Genomic DNA, 16,770 nt, shown 5'->3' with positions numbered 1-16,770 from the left:
TCTGAAGAAGTGTGCATGCACACGAAAGCTTATACCAAGAACTAACTTAGTTGGTCTTTAAGGTGCTACAGGAAAGAATTTTTGTCTTCCAATACTTTGCGATGAGTATTCTTGCTGCTGTTGTTGCGTACATAAAGAAAGTTCTATCCTTTTTTAACACCGTTTGGCCGACTATGCCCAGGAGAAAGGCCTCTGGTTTCTTGAGAAAGGTATATTTAAATACCTTTTTTAATTCATTATATATCATTTCCCAGAAAGCCTTAATCTTTGGGCATGTCCACCAAAGGTGAAAAAATGTACCTTCAGTTTCTTTACATTTCCAACATTTATTATCGGGCAAATGGTAGATTTTTGCAAGCTTGACTGGAGTTATGTACCACCTGTATATCATTTTCATAATATTCTCTCTTAGGGCATTACATGCCGTAAATTTCATACCTGTGGTCCATAACTGTTCCCAGTCAGCGAACATAATGTTGTGTCCAACGTCTTGTGCCCATTTAATCATAGCAGATTTTACCGTTTCATCCTGAGTGTTCCATTTCAGCAGCAAGTTATACATTCTTGACAAATTCTTAGTTTTGTGTTCTAACAGTTCAGTTTCTAATTTTGATTTTTCCACCTGGAAGCCAATTTTCTTGTCCAATTTAAATGCCTCCATTATCTGAAAAGAATGAAGCCAGTCTCGCACTTTGTTTTTTAGTTTTTCAAAACTCTGCAATTTCAGTCTATCTCCATCTTGTTCCAAAATTTCCCAATATTTCGGCCATTTGACCTCCATATTGAGCTTTTTCAAGGCTTTCGCTTCCATTGGTGACAGCCTTATATTTATATACCAAAACAGCCACTAAGCGATTCACAAAAAGATAATGCCACATTGCATAGATACATACAGATATGAAAATATTACAATAGCAGACAAAACCATAAAACCCCATAAAACATAGTAACGCACTTTGGAAGCATCTTAAGAGGAAATGACTAAGTAGCTGGTCATCAAGTCCCTGAAAGTTGGGGGGAGGATCAGAGTTCACAGGGACCTGGATTCCATTCCCCCCCCCAACAGTATCTCCTTTCCCCACTGCTTCCTTTATCATCTCCTGCATGTAATCATCTGAATAGGAGCACCATCCTGACATGAACAATTCCACAGAATAGTTGGTCTTTGCTGTAACACTTGGTAATAAATATCTGAAGTATTAGAATCGAACAGTGCAATCCTGAAACCCACACACCATCGCTGGTGGTGCTGTGTGTGTGTGTGTGTGTGTGAGAGAGAGAGAGAGAGAGAGAGAGAGAGAGAGAGAAAGAGACTCTGCCGGCCTCCATCAGTGGAGAAATGTGCTGTCCAGGACACTCTGCTATGGCACGGCCCCCTGTTTCCCCTGATCAGGCATGAAGCTATTGCCAGTGGTTCTCTTGCTAATGGTGGCCAGTGGAAAACTCCAGAACAGGGCATTTTGGGTGGGGCACTGGTGGTTTTGGATCAACTGGATCCACCCATTGATCCACCCAGGGATCAGATTCTCAGGCCGCTGCCCAGGCTGACATCAGAACTGCTCTTCCCATAACACTGGGAGAGAACAGAAAGATGGTTTGAGAAAGAAGTCATTGGCACTGGCAATTCTTGTAATTCAGGCTTGCCTGCAGTAATTAACTGTTAAGTTAAGTGTGTTTCTCCTGTCTTCAGTGAGATGTGCAGAGCCTTAAACCATCAAGCAAACCATGACCACTGACCTGAAAGCCCTTCTCCCTGATTAATCCCAAATGTGTGTAGACTCTTGGCTGTGGTCACTCAGAGGTGAGGGGCATTCTGCAGATTTGACAATTTTGCTCCATCCAGAGGGGAAATCTGAGCCTGAGTTCTGTGCAGCAGACACCAAGTCTGACAATTAGATTTTTCATCTCAGTTCCCTCTACAACTACTCCAGTGTTAAGGGAGACAATTAGTCCTCCTTCATATCAGCACACGGAAAATTTTATACCAAATACATTTCCTTTTCTCAGTAGGACTTATTCAAGCATTACAGAAAAGAAGATGAACAAGGTTAGAAACATTCTAAAATGCAAGATAAAGTTACAAATCTAAAATATTTACTACTGATGCAGAGCTGAGAAGCCCTAATTAAATTAGAATTAGCTGAAGCAACAAGGCTAGGATGCAAGCGTAAGGTGATATGGGCCTCCCAAAAGAGTGATCGATGCTGAAAGGTGAAGACATTTATATCCCTTTTTCCTTTCAATGAGATTTTCTTTCTCAGTTATCAAATAAAAACAAGACTATACTCCACAAAATATTCAACTACTGTACAGTACATGAAAAAAATGCATACACCGCAAGTTCTGCTATATTTTGACTAAACATAATCTACTATCATGAAAACAGAATAAAATTAGCAACATCTAATAAAACTCTATCAAATGCAAACAATTGCTATTTTTAAAAAACATATCTGGACAGAAATTACAGCAACATATTATCAAAACCTAAATTATACAAGAATGTGTTGTCTTCAGAGCAAATGCTATTTTCAACACTGATACTTGTGCTCAGATGTGAACCAAACTTCTTTATTTAACTAACCTACAAAGTTGGATTGATAAAAGTCAGGCCAATTCAAGGTTTTCTTTTTATAACAAGAGACATAACCATATTGGTTCCAGATAGGCAATGTACCAGTCTGGTATGCAAGTCTGGCCTCTCTCCAAAGGACATCCCAAAGATAGAGGTGTCTTTTATTATCATTTTAATAAGTTTGTGTTGCACTGGGGTAAGGAAAATTTACTGTCCGGCCTGTTCCAACGTCTCTGGAACCAACCAAAATGGGTGCAGAAGTGAGGCCCCACAACACAGAAGTGTATATGTTCATTTATATGTATAGGTGCACCCATAGGGCTAATTACTGTAATTCAAACGGACATACCATATCATGCAAGAGGGAAAAATAAAGCTACATTTCAAGAATCACCAGAAACATATGCCTGAATAATTACAATAGGCAGACTTTTGTTCATCTGCAGTCTTTTTCCTCTGACCTATAAGAACAGACTTTTGTGTGCATGGATGACAAAGTGAACTTTGTGTGCTGCTTCAGGTGGGGAGAAACAGATCTTCCTCCTAAGAGAATATGCATTTGCAGTTGGGGTCTGAAACCTATGCCTCGGCCCAGTATACCTGAAGGAGCATCTCTACCCCCATTGTTCAGCCCGGACACTGAGGTCCAGCTCCAAGGGCCTTCTGGAGGTTCCCTCCCTGTGAGAAGCGCATTTACAGGGAACCAGGCAGAGGGCCTTCTCGGTGGTGGCACGCACCCTGTGGAATGCCCTCCCATCAGATGTCAAGGAAATAAACAACTATCTGACTTTTAGAAGACATCTGAAGGCAGCCCTGTTTAGGGAAGTTTTTAATGTTTGATGTTTTATCATGTTTTTAATATTCAGATGGGCGGGGTATAAATAATAATAATAATAATAATAATAATAATAATAATAATAATTATTATTATTATTATTCCAGCATGCCTTCCTATGCCAATCAAGAGCCTCCCTCAAGTTAGAAGGAAAGAGATAAAAGGCTAATTAGGAGTGTAAAATATGAGAAACAGACTTGAGGGCTTCTTAAGAAGCCCACACATGCTTTTACTTGCTCCACCTTTGAACCCTCCCACCACCATTACCCAACCAACCAAAGAAGATCCTGAAATCTGCCTAGAGTAGCAGCAGGTTTATGCAACTGGCCAAGGGTGGTGAGTGGGATAGAAATATGTTGATAAATAGAAGTGACAGGAAAAAGAGTGTGCATGTGCATAATTTGGCCTCACCCACTGTGGCCTCCCCCATCCAGCACGCAGTCCCTAAGCAAATGGAATAGCCAGTTGCAAAAAGATTGCCCACCGCCAATTCAATTTATTATTCTTTTAAATTGTACTGTTATAGTGTAATTGAAGTCATTGAATTATTTATGCTTTATTACGTTTTTATAGTTTGAATTATATAAGATGCTTTAATTTATTTAGAAGATTGTAACACACATTTTTTTAATTAAAAAAAATTGTGGTGCATGGTCTGAAATGCATATTTGCATAGTTATGATAATGAATGTTCTTTTGACCATCAAAGAAGATACACATTAGTGGCTTATCTTGGGTGTGAGCCAGGCATATCATGAGCGAGTATTTTGTGCAATAATTAAATCAGGTACTTAGGCTTGGTGAGGAACCAAACCTGTGAATTAGGTTTGTAAGCATGGAGGAACATCTGTGTCAGAGTTCATGTACAAAATAAAAAAATCCTTCCAGTAGCACCTTTAAGACCAACTAAGTTAGTTCTTGGTATGAGCTTTCGTGTGCAAGCACACTTCTTCAGATACCTGCAAGCACACTTCTTCAGAGTTCATGTATACATTGTTAGTTTTTATACGGGCTGGGTGAGGCCATCTATATAGGAAGGATTAAGGAATATCATCCTCTATTAAATTACCTCAGGAAAGTCTTTCTGTTTGTATATGTCTCTGCCTCACCCTCCTCTGTCAGTTGGAGAGGATATGAAGGCAGGCCTGTGGTGGCTGCACCCTCACCTCCAGCACATGGAAAAACAAACACAGCCATTCTTCTGTTTGTTGTTTTAGCGCAGGGCACTCTCCTTCCATAACAAAACCCATTTCCCTACAGGCAGCAGGCTAAGACTTGTTTGCTTATTATTCTGTCAAGGAAAAGGAGTCTTCACAAGGAGCAGTCTTCAAGCATCAATATCCTGTTGATAAACAGAAAAAGAAGGAGGATATTTTCCAGCTGTCCTTGTACAAACACCTCTTGCCAAGTCTAGCCTAGCTTTTGTTAGTCCATGGTTTGTGAAGCTCTAACTCCTTGCAGATTGAACATTAAATGCATTTCTGGGGCAGCATTTCTTTCTCAGGGGGTACTACAGGGCTTCACGCCCCTCAAACATGTCTGCTTGAAACATTTTTATACTCGTAGTTAGCTAATGAAGCGATGGCCCATATATAACGTAATGTGAATATTCTCATTTGACTATGCACAGGTTGCTATCGTGACTTGCATTACTTAAAAACAGCGTAGCCTTTTCCTGTACCTGCGTGAAGGCTTAAAGGTAAAGGTAAAGGGACCCCTGACCGTTAGGTCCAGTCGTGGCTGACTCTGGGGTTCCAGCGCTCATCTCGCTTTATTGGCCAAGGGAGCTGGCGTACAGCTTCCGGGTCATGTGGCCAGCATGACTAAGCCGTTTCTGGCGAACCAGAGCAGCGCACGGAAACGCCGTTTACCTTCCTGCCGGAGCGGTACCTATTTATCTACTTGCACTTTGACGTGCTTTCGAAACGCTCGATTTGCAGGAGCAGGGACCGAACAACGGGAGCTCATCCCATCGCAGGGATTTGAACCGCCGACCTTCTGATCAGCAAGCCCTAGACTCTGTGGTTTAGGCCACAGCACCACCCACATCCCTTTTGCGTAAAGGCTTACTTTGGGACAAAGATCAGCAAGGCTTGCAACCTGTTTTTAATGTAAAAACTGAGTGAAATCTTGTGTTGGTCCACGTGCCTGTACACTTTTCTCATGACTGAGTCACCACAAAGATAGCAGCATATATCTGGGATTAGGTTATCCGGAACAGAGGGCATGACTCCCAGATATCCCTGAACACCATCACCTTCCCTTTGTTAAATAGCATAAGCCCTGGAAAAGAAAAAACCAGTACTCTAAATTTAGGTCTGGCTTTGAATGTCACATCTGCCTCTTCTTGTACACAGTCAAAGGGTATTTAAACCATTTCCCACTTGCATTGTCAGAAAAAAATCACAATTACTTCAGCAGAAAATGTATGTCTTTTAACCACCTGTTGAGCATTGATTCATATGTGTTTCCATGTTGAGTATGTTTAGCTCAGCTTTTTTACTGAAAGATAACCATAAAAAGGAACCTCCAAACAGTTTATTGTGGAATCAGTGCTGTTTCCACTGACAAGTTTTTTGTAGCATCCACATGTGCTGTTATCAAAATGAAGCCCATAAGTTTTGTTTTTTTGGTTGTTTTTTTACAATTAATCTGATTTCCCCCCCTTTCCACAGAAAATCCAGGAACCCATTATGTATCTGCAGTCATTGCTGGTGTGGAAACTCATTATTGCACTTTTCGGACTAGGCAGTTTGTCATATGTTGTGACATTTCAGTGGATTTTTTCTATTGCCCTTGCATTGCTGGGTTGGACTAGATGACCCTTGGGTTCCTTCCAACTATGATTCTATTTCTGCTTGCTCCTTATGTGAGCACAACATAACCATTTTGTCTCTTTCCATTGATTGCTACATGCTCAGTTTGAATGAGATATTCTCTCAAGATCTCTACAGGAAATGTGGGAGGTTATGTGGAAGACTGTAATCGCAATTACACAGGTCAGGCTTTTTGTTTTGTTTTGTTTAAAGTTAAAACGGAGGTCTTGCACAAGACCACTGTATCACTTGTGCACTCTTATGCAATACCTCATTATTAAAAAATAAACTAAAGAAATGGATCTCTCACACGCCATTTTGCCCACTGCGAAACAGAACTGGCTAGATAAGACTGGTGAAATTTGCACTTGCACAATTGCTGGGATTCCCCCAGCCCCCAATAAAGGTACACAGAGGTATAGAAATATCTGTGCAGAACATGAAAAGGTAACGCAGTGTGAGAAATAAGTTATTATTGGGAGGGAAGGGAGGGGGCAGAAAAACATAACTCAGATACCTTCCTTCAAACTCCACCTACTGGTGTGGGCAGTAAGTAATGGGTTAGCAACGGATATTATGACTTTAAAAAGTGGAGTATGCGGAAGGATTTGTTTGTTTGTTTGAATTTATATATCGTGCTTTACCTGGAGGTCTCAGGTTCACAAGAAAGATCACAATATATAAAATAAAAATAAAAACAATAACCCAATAATACCCCCCCCAAAAAAGAGCCACATTTTAAAAGGGTATAGGATGTCGATCAGGTCAACCAAAAGCCTGGTTAAAAAGGAATGTTTTTGCCTGGCGCCTAAAGGTGTGTAATGAAGGCGCCAGGCAAACTTCCCTGGGGAGAACATTCCACAGACAGGGAGCCACTGCAGAGAAGGCCCGTTCTTGTGTTGCCACCCTCTGGATCTCTCGAGGATGAGGCACATGAAAGAGGGCCTAAGAAGATGATCTCAGGGTCCAGGTAGGTGCATATGAAATGGGTTAGGAATGAAGGGTTGCACCCAGCATTCCTCTCACACAATAGAAACTTCCTCTTCCTCTCCTCTCCCTGTACATCTCCAAAATCGGTTCCATAGGGTCCTCCCGTCCTCTGGAGCAGATTTGAGGGAATACTAAGGGGAAGGGGGGAAGAGATAGAAGTTACACTGTGCAAACATGCTTGTTGCACAACTGGAACAGCAGTATTGGATACAGCCCATAGGAAGCTGCCTTATACAGAGTCAGACCACTGGTCCATCTAGCTTACTGCTGTCTACACTGACTGGCAGAAGCTCTACTGGGTTTCAGACAGGAGTTTTTCCCAGAACCTAGGACTTTCGGCATACAGAGCAGATGCTCTGCCACTGAGCTGTGCCAACAAAGCACAGGAGAGTCTCCTATGATGTTACTGAACACAATCCACTTGGATGAGAAAAGGAGGAATGAGTGCTCCTGCGAACAGAGGCATTTTGAAGCAGAGGCTCAGTCCCCATCTCCATCACCCACAATCAACTTGTAGTCTGACTGTGGTTGGTCAGAGCAGATGAGAAGGCTTAGCAACCATGAGACTCAACTAGTTGTGGTAGCACCAAAGCCCTGGACAGGTACTTCCTTTCGTGCTGCTTATCTTTTATTGGTGCTGCCTGAACTGCCTGGATTCCCTCAAGCAGTGAGGAGGCAGTATTGAAGCCATGTGCTTCTTGAATAATCCCTTCAGGAATGTCGGAGGACATTTGCCTTTGTTCATGTGAGTGCATCTTCAGTTTCCCCGGCAACAGCAGCCAGAGATGCTATCTCTTTCTGAAGCTATTTTCCCTGGTGCACACTACGCCCAGCAAAGAGCCCTCCAGTCTCTTGTGTCTGGCCAACATATGGAGAATTATTTGGCTGCCCCCTGGAAAAACAGCTCATTTAGCACTTGAAAGTCAAGCTGCTGTAGCCTGAAAGCTGCTCTTTGCTGCAGTAAAGGGGGGGGGGGTGAGAATTCTGAAACACTCAGCAGCGAAATACTTTGCAGAGGCCACCACAGAACCTGCTTTCCCACAAGGCTGCCTCCAAAGCCTGCAGCCTCTGGATAGCTTCCATCCCAAATGTATGTCACATTTCCTTCCAATGAAAGCCAAATATTTACATTAATCTGGGGTCACTCAGAGGCCACGCTGCTATCACGAGCTGGAAGAGACTGTAGTAAACCAAGGAGAAGGGGCGGGGTGGGGGGTTGGTGGATGGATTAACAGACATCTCTAAAGTAAATCATGGAGCCGTGGGTTCTCTGCTTTAACTGTACTGTGTCAGTAAACAGAAAAGCCATAGGCCAACGGGGTGATTTCAACCTGAGATACGGGCAACGCATCATATTTTGGGTGAACAAATCTAAACATGGTAGGAGTGACATGGGAACCATGTACAGCAGACACACAGGGAGAAACTTGTGCTTTCAGAACAGGTCATGCTTGAGCCTGTTTATCTATTGTATTCTATTTAACTGATTGTTTAAGACTGTGAATATCTTTTTGTGTTTTTGTCATATAAATTGCATATCATAAATAGTTTTATATACTCAGCTTTGGGATTAATTATTTCTTCCTGCTGGTGCAATGGAAATCCATTTCAGCAACCAGGGATTCTGGTTTTTCTTCTCCCCCTCCCCTCCAGGATACCCCCCAAATCTGCTCCAGAGGGTCTCCCAACCCTCAAAAGCAGATTTTGGGAGTGCCTGGATGGCTGCAGGGCAGATGCAAAGAAAGAGAAGCCTTGATGTGCAAGCGCCCAACGCCACTTTCCTAATTACCTCTGAGTGCTATTGTGTGTTGTGTCAAGTAGTGATTAAAAGAGAGTATGTGTTTTGCCAGAATTGTTAAGGCCTATTCCTCTCTTGGCTAAATTTTCTCACCATCTTTGAATCTGTCTTTCTTGGAGAAAGAAGGATTCCACATTGGCACCTTGTAATGGTTGACTTTTATCCATGGTGCCCAAGAAACTTTGGTTTGGAGGCATTCTGCCATTGTGCCGCATGACCTGCTGGACCTGGTTACACTATCTTGGCATGGAATTTGGGCAGAAATATATTTTGGCACTCATGGTTGTCCACAGCAGCTTTCCCTATCTGTGTGCGAGGGCTGGCATGGGTTCTACTGTCATTCATTGACACAGAAGGTCTACCTCCATCATCCTTCACCAACCTGGTGCCCTCCAGGTATTCTGAGCCACAACTCCAGTGCTGTCTGCAGCCGATAAGAGTTGTAGTCCAAAAGAGCTGGAGGGTACAAGGTTGGCAAAGGCTAACCCACATCATTGGCAGCACCTTCTTTTTAGATTGACATCCCACATCCAATTCGGTCAGGTTCATTAGAGCAGAGCCGTGTTTCACTTGGAAATGTTGTGCAATTTTAGACTTTCTGCCCCACTTTTACTACTAGTGTCACACAGATTTATAACCTCTTTGATTTCCACCTCTATGTAATTAATGAATCTCCCTCCCTGCCCTTTTCCCTACTGTTTCATGACTCATTTTATGCTCTACTGGTGCTTAGCAGTTGATACGCTGTAGAAGTAAGACTACTCTGCTGCTAAATAACAATATATTGTTTCATGCTCCCCACTTTCCTGAGCAGTGAGGAGTTATCCAATCTGATAACTCAAATGGAAGATGGGCTATAAATCTTAATGACAAATGATTAAATAAAGTCAAAGGTGGTTGGCTGCCTTTTGGATGAGAGATCCATAGATTCACAGACATTTCTGTGAAGTTTGGTTGTACATGGAGTAAGCACTCCTACAAACAACAAATCCCCTGCCCTTAATCAGATCCCCCAAGAGACATTCCAGCAGCACTTCAATATGCTTCTAGAGATCACAGCTAACTCTTAGCTCTCCCTTCCCACTATCTACAAAACACAGCTCTATTGTTTACTTCACAGACACACCTATACCAACTAGCCTGTACCTTTAGTTGGGATGGGTAAGAAGATGAGTTGTCTTCCTTACATTCTAGGAGAGTCTTCAGCTACGTCAGACCTAGCCATTCTAGGCCTTTTATCCGTAATTTCCAAAAAGTAACAAAAGATGTGGCTGGCACAGCTTGCTCACTGACCATAAAGGAACATTAAACACTCATTCTGACCCCATAACCATCTTCCATCCAGACCCCAGACTCCTTAATAGTTATCAGATAGCAAGTGCAACAATGCATTGTTTTAAAGCTGTTGCTTTCCTGTCACTGCTGTTGGTGTTTAGTCATATACAGTATACTGTATATGGGCTCCTTGATCCCAAGGAAATATCAAAATGTTCCTTTGGGTGGATATTATTTCAAATATAAGAACTTCGGGGGGCCACTAGGGGGCGCATTGGAAGATGGCCGACAATACCATCTCTCCGACCCACACGGGGTAATTAAGAGGCTGTTATGGGAGTAGGCAGCCTCCCTTGTTGCCCCAAGGAAATGGGGAACACTGCCGTTGCCTGCTGTGCCCATAAATCACCCCCTAATTCGAAAGAAGGGGGTGAGGGCCCTAGGCAGAATGCCCCCGTGTGGACCTCGGCTCTCCTGGACGCTGTCTCTGATCGCGCACTAGTTGCAGCAATTTGGAATAATTAATTACAAAAGAAGCAAATGCACATATTTCAAGTGAAGAAGGGGAGTGAAGTCTGCTAATTTAAGTGACCTCTGTGAAAGAAGACGACGGGCTGGAGAAACAGGAATATTTTACGATGAAGATACACCAAAGGTTGGGTATGTGGACAACGGGGCTGAATGGGGGGGGGGGGAGAAACCTTTTTTACTTTCCTTCTATGTGATTTACAAGAACCCCTCCTCATTAGAATCGTCGGTTGAACTGACCCAAGCAGGATGATTAAGGTCTGTGTGGAGATAAACTTTAACCAAAAGTATGCTTTATGGAGACTGAGAAGCAATAAGAGCTTTTGGGAATGGCGCAGCAATTAATTCGGAGTTGCCATCTTGTCAAAGGATTTATAGTCGGGAGGAAGAACGGACTTGTTTCCAGACTGCATTCCTAGTGAATCTCCTCAGAGGTTTTGAGAAAGGAGGCAGATTGGTGAAGATTAATGACGCTAAGACTGTTTTGATGTATGGAAGTGATGTTATATGGAAAATGTCTGGATATGGCTACTGGATAAAAAAAATAATATCCACGCAGGATTACAAACTGTTCTAACCAGCTTGCGGAGACTATCAGAGGTCACAAAGAGAAAGGAAAAATATATGAAAATAACAACAAGAGATGTGGAAAAATAATAAGAAAGGACTGGATAGTACTGTGAACATCATAAGGTTAGATTTGTGGACATTTAAACAGCAGTAAGAAGCAAGAAGTTGATTGGATCCCTTCGGAACTTGAAATATGGGTACCCCCAACAAAAATTTAAAATTCGGCTGTGTAATTTGGAATTTATGTAATTTGGTTTGATTTGATGTGATTGGTTGGTTAATAAAAAAGTATTCATGAAAAATAATCAAATATAAGAACTTCCTGCAATAACAACCTCTTCCGGGTTTTTATTTCTTAACCCCTTCAGAACTTTTTCAGTGTCTGTTTTGAGTCACTAGATGCTTGCTACAAATAGAGAACTTGGATCATCTCAGCCCATCCAAAATCTATCTTTCTTTCTTTCTTTCTTTCTTTCTTTCTTTCTTTCTTTCCTTCTGTGCTTAGTTGTCCTGTGGTGAAAACTGTTCAGGAAAGGAACTCTGGTTATGCAGGACATCCTCCTTCCTTTGCTTGTGATGTACTTCAATATCACACTTCAATCTATCCCTGCCTTTTTCTTTCTTTTCTTTTTTTACAAAAAGGAAGCCCAAATCTGAGGCATATTCATGAGTTAACAACAAGTAGTAATTCTATAAACCAAAAGAGAAGTTGGTTGGGAGGTACAGAACAAGCAAACAGCAACATGATTTTTTATTAAAAAAACCAAAATAATCCAGGGTATTTGGACCCCTGAGCTATGCTGGAAAGTGAGGCTAAGCATACAGTTAGCTAATCTGTCTGGAGTGGGTTTATCCAAACCCATTCCAAAAAAAGAAATATGGAAATTGATCAACTTAAAAAAAACAAAACAGCTGTGACTGACTGTTGAGGGAGAGGAATGGAGGGCAGGGCTCATAATCTCAGTGGGGGGAAGCACTGGGGAATTGCCCATTGCCTTGTTCTTCCTGTCCCACGGACACACCCTCCTGGGGAGAATGCTATACAGCATTCCCTCTGCAGTTTGCCAGATGACCAAGGGCTCAGTTTGGTCTGGTTCTCAAAAAGAATGCATTGGCCAGAACATGTCACTATAGCCGTGAAATAACTTGGCTGCCCAGCTTTGTTATCTGTTTGGCGAGATATCGCTGACATCTGTCTGAGGTTTCTGTGAGTACCAAAACACTCAAGAAGCACACACAGCAGCAGATGAAACCTTGGAATCTATCCAGCAACCTTAATGTGGCTGAGAGGGTTTTATATTGTGTACGTGTCCTCCATATATCAGCCGTTTCCAGACATGGCAAGGCTGTGCTGCTTTCTGTTGCTTTTCCATGCAGGCAGCTATGCAGCGACCCAAACGACTACAAGCAGGTTTTCGATATCCCGTCTGCACAGCCAAAGAAGGGTTCTTGAGTTTAGAGCAAAGGGAAGTTCTGAAAACTTGCTGCCTAAGCACTCATTAATCTCTTGCATTTGCCTAACTGGCAGTGGCTACACCCATCCTTTCCCAATCCCCACATATGTTTCAAGACAGCACTTGCTGCGGTCCAGCTGCTGCAATCTAATTGTAGTTCAGTAAAGGAGTGTTCAGACAACACCCACACTGAACATGAGAGAGCCATGCACCTGCAACACTGATGTTCTTGTCAGCCACACATTTGGCATTTGTGCAAAGGACCCCATATGCTTGCAGAACACATAGGTGTTCCTCCACACAACCAGGAACTCTGGCTAACCCTGCTTTTCACTCTGTGTGGCTGTGTATGTATATATGGAGGGCTCATTCACTAATAAAATTGTGTGTCCTGTCAGCAACAGCAGGGGGGAAATTCCAATGGGTATATAAGAATTTCCACTAATTTTTAATATTATAAATAGCCTGGACGTAGGTGGCAGATACTCCATCTAGATTTCACTGAGTGACCAGAATGGGATAGACTTTCTGGGCCACTGTCAAATAAAACTCTATATACGTAGGTTTAGAATATTATAATGCAGAGGTGGGGGATCTTTTTGGCACCCTGGGCCACAACCCTATTAGGATCAGCACCATGGACCAAATTTGACAAGTGGAAGCAGGCAAAACTTGCTAAAACAAGTTCCACCCCCCTCCATTTTAGCAGGACTTTTGATGCAAATCCCTTCCAGAATCAGGAAAGGGGTTGCACTGAATGCTGCTGAACTAAGCAGGATTTAACCCTTGCTTATCAGCTAATGGCACACAAACAGCTCCTGCTTCCCTGGGAATATGTCACTGGTCACTGCAATCAAGCTGGTCATGATGTAGGGGAATTTCTGCCTGGGCGGGAACTCAGCATGACTCAGATTACCTCATTAGCCTTTGGAGGGAAATATCTTTCACTGAAGAGTATATGTTCTTGAAGTGCAGCCAGCCATTTCAGCTCCTTTCCTGTTTATACATAGTGTGTGCCAAATTACACATACATCCTGTGTTAACCCATTGAAGGCAGTTGCTTTGGGCCTTGCTCAAGAGTTTTTCTATACTTTTGCCGCAGAATGGCCCAAATACCATCCAGGTCCACACGTTCATGGTGTTTTCTTTTATATTAATTAGTCTGGCATTGATATCAACTTCTAGTCCCCTATAAGCATGGGAGGGATCCACTGTTCCTCCTTTTTGTTTTAATCTGCACCTCACGCTGTGTTGCCGCTATTGTAGCGTTGTTGTTTTGTCCTGGGACAAAAGGTAACTGCATAATGAAAAAACAAATGTGTTCATGCATCATGATTTCCCTGACACGGTATAGCTACCAACACTGTGTTTAAAACAGCATCATAATCTCTTATTCACATTATTCATGTTGGTTATATGCTGGCCCTAATGTACAAGTTATTCACAACACAGGGCAGATCACTTAGGCCAACTGCATAAATGTATCCAGCAGGAAACCATGCATGCATTAACATTCCAGGCCCCTACCACCCTGATTGTGAGGGCCAATGAATATGTGTCCAGAGGCAACTAGTGCACATAAGTAGGCAACTGGACTCTGGAGTGCCAAACTACACAATATGTGAACTGCATCTTTGTGGGGGGGAGAGAGAATTAAATAGAATAGAGGAAGAAATCCAGTTAGGACCAGAGCACAGGTGGTGGCGACTTTAAAATGTAAACCTCTCCCCGCTTCCCCCATCTTCCCTCCTAGGACAAACAGCAGATTTTGGGAGCCATTTTCAGCAGGAGCACAGTGCAGGGGGTAATAGGTTAAATACTCCCTCCTCCACTGGTGTCATGATGCCAATCCAGTTACAAGCCCACTGATGGCTGGCTAAACCACACACAGAGAGACAGCCCTTAACATAGCATGTTTGGAATTTCCCCTAGATGTGTAAATGTCACTTACTTGTCATACCACATGGCACAAATGGTTTCTGGTATTAAAAAAAAAAATCCAACTGCTATAGTAACATGTTATTCCTGCATTATTAAGTTGACCACAGCCCACCAGCCTTGTAGTGTGATCCTGTAGGACCCGACAAGCCTCTTGCTTTTGTTGTTCCAGGTAGCAGAAACAGAAGGCTTGTGAAGCCCATGGTCAGCCACCATGCATGGAGGGTGATGGTATTCAGCTTGGATGGCCTGCTAGCTGGCAACAGACCCCACTGCTGGTGGGTGCTGCTGCCAGTGGCCTGTCTGCCAGGTACAGGCAGAGACGGGCTTCAGAGAAGAAGCAAGTTGTATCAAGTTTTCCTTGATCAGGAAGCATACAAAGTCAGACTATGTGTCCATCTAACCGGGTATTACCTGAGGAGCAGCCGCTCTCCAGGGACCCAGGCCTTTCATATCACCTGCTGCCCATTCCTTTTTGGTTGGAGATGCCAGGGATTCAACCTGGAACCTTTTAAGTGCAAAGCATGTGCTCTGCCACTTTGGCTGGGGTCCCTCCTTTTAAAAGAAGTATGTTGCAAGGGGCTCACAAAAGTCTCTCACCCAGTTTATTGACCAGGTCCACACCTGCTTAGTTTCAGTGTTATGCAGCACAGTTCCTGTTGTTGAGCCCCGATTAGTTCAGCAGCCTTAGCAACAACCTTATGTTGAACCCTCTCTCTTAAAGCAATGCCTTAGCAGACCAGGGAGAGCCTGCGCCTTGTCCATTAATCTGTTTCCTCAGCCTTTCCAGCACAGCATGTCACCAACTATGAAAAGCAAGCATGCATACTCAACTCTCTCACACACCCCAGTAATGATAAACTAATACTCTTCTTGATTACAGCTCATTATTTAAGCTTCATAAAACACTCAGCCAATGTATTATTATTAAGAGAATAATGCAATAATTAATACGGGGGTTAATTGTTATTCCATGCTAGTGCTTTCCCAGGAAGTGGATGTTATCTCTCAGGGCCCACACTGCAAATTCCAGACTGATGTTTCCTTGAGAGAGTTCCTAGCACAATAACTTGCAACAGGCCAAAGGTTGCTCTAATTTACTGCACAAGATTTGTTAAGAGCACAGCTGGCACAGGATGAGACAGCATCACCTCATGCCTGTACAGGCCTCCCTTGGACGCTTCTGTACAATCTTTTTCCTGTGTTCCAAAATTCATCCCTTATATGCTGCCAAAGATAAGACCAAGGAGTATTCATGTGCATGTATAGATGAGACGAGAGTGGGTATCTTATTGCACTTGGGTGACCATCTATAATCTTAACTATTAAAACAGAGTGGTTTCAGTTTACCTGTTTCCATGTGCTGGGCAAATCTTACCACCCACAATCAGAATGAGCTCTATGAGCAGCAATCTCCCCCTAATGGCTACCAAACATGGAGGCCCACTGGTGGTATGCCCAATGGTGGAGGCCAGCAAAAAGCCCCACAATAGGGCATTCTGAGGGTGGGATCAAACCAGTCCACTGGAACCTGAGCCAATCTCGCTACTATCATGCAACAGCATCCAGTTCCAATATGGACCTGATATTTGTGCCAGCCTGGAATTTGCACAGGGATCAGGTCTGATCTTCATCCCCTCCTTCAGTTGCAGCAGGCATGAGCAGTCAGGTTGTGGGTGTGGCAGTGGATCCACAAAGACCCAGCAACAGGGTGGGGTTTTTAACTGTGCCCTTAGGGAATCAAAATTCCCACTGGCTGGCTGTTGCTTTAATTAAGCATGCAATGTGTCTGAGAAATCGTAAGTGCCCTATCTCCTTCCAATGGAACTGGAACTGCAGGGTCCCTCCGCCAATCTTACACTGGTCACACAAGCAGCCTCTGAGCTCTTAAACAAATAAACAGTGGTGCCACAAGAAGAAGTCCAGGGCACCCACTCTGAAGAATGAGCAGAAAGGCCCCCAAATGGAGTCATTTTGGACTCACAGCTGTC

At 43.1% G+C, this 16,770-nt stretch overlaps 1 long non-coding RNA gene across 1 annotated transcript in view; it reads right to left on the bottom strand.

Moving 5' to 3' along the window:
* The window catches only part of LOC308473605, a 128,751-nt gene that overhangs the window by 95,500 nt on the left and 16,481 nt on the right, over positions 1 to 16,770 (bottom strand). Inside the window, exon 3 of the long non-coding RNA XR_013984105.1 lies at positions 4,480 to 4,752. This is a non-coding gene — a long non-coding RNA (uncharacterized lncRNA). The remainder of the gene's footprint in view (positions 1 to 4,479; positions 4,753 to 16,770) is intronic.

This window comes from Podarcis pityusensis, assembly GCF_964106645.2.
Source record: "Podarcis pityusensis genome assembly, chromosome: 1".
NCBI classification, from domain to species: Eukaryota; Metazoa; Chordata; class Lepidosauria; order Squamata; family Lacertidae; genus Podarcis; species Podarcis pityusensis.
This window is presented reverse-complemented; position numbering and strand designations above follow the sequence as displayed.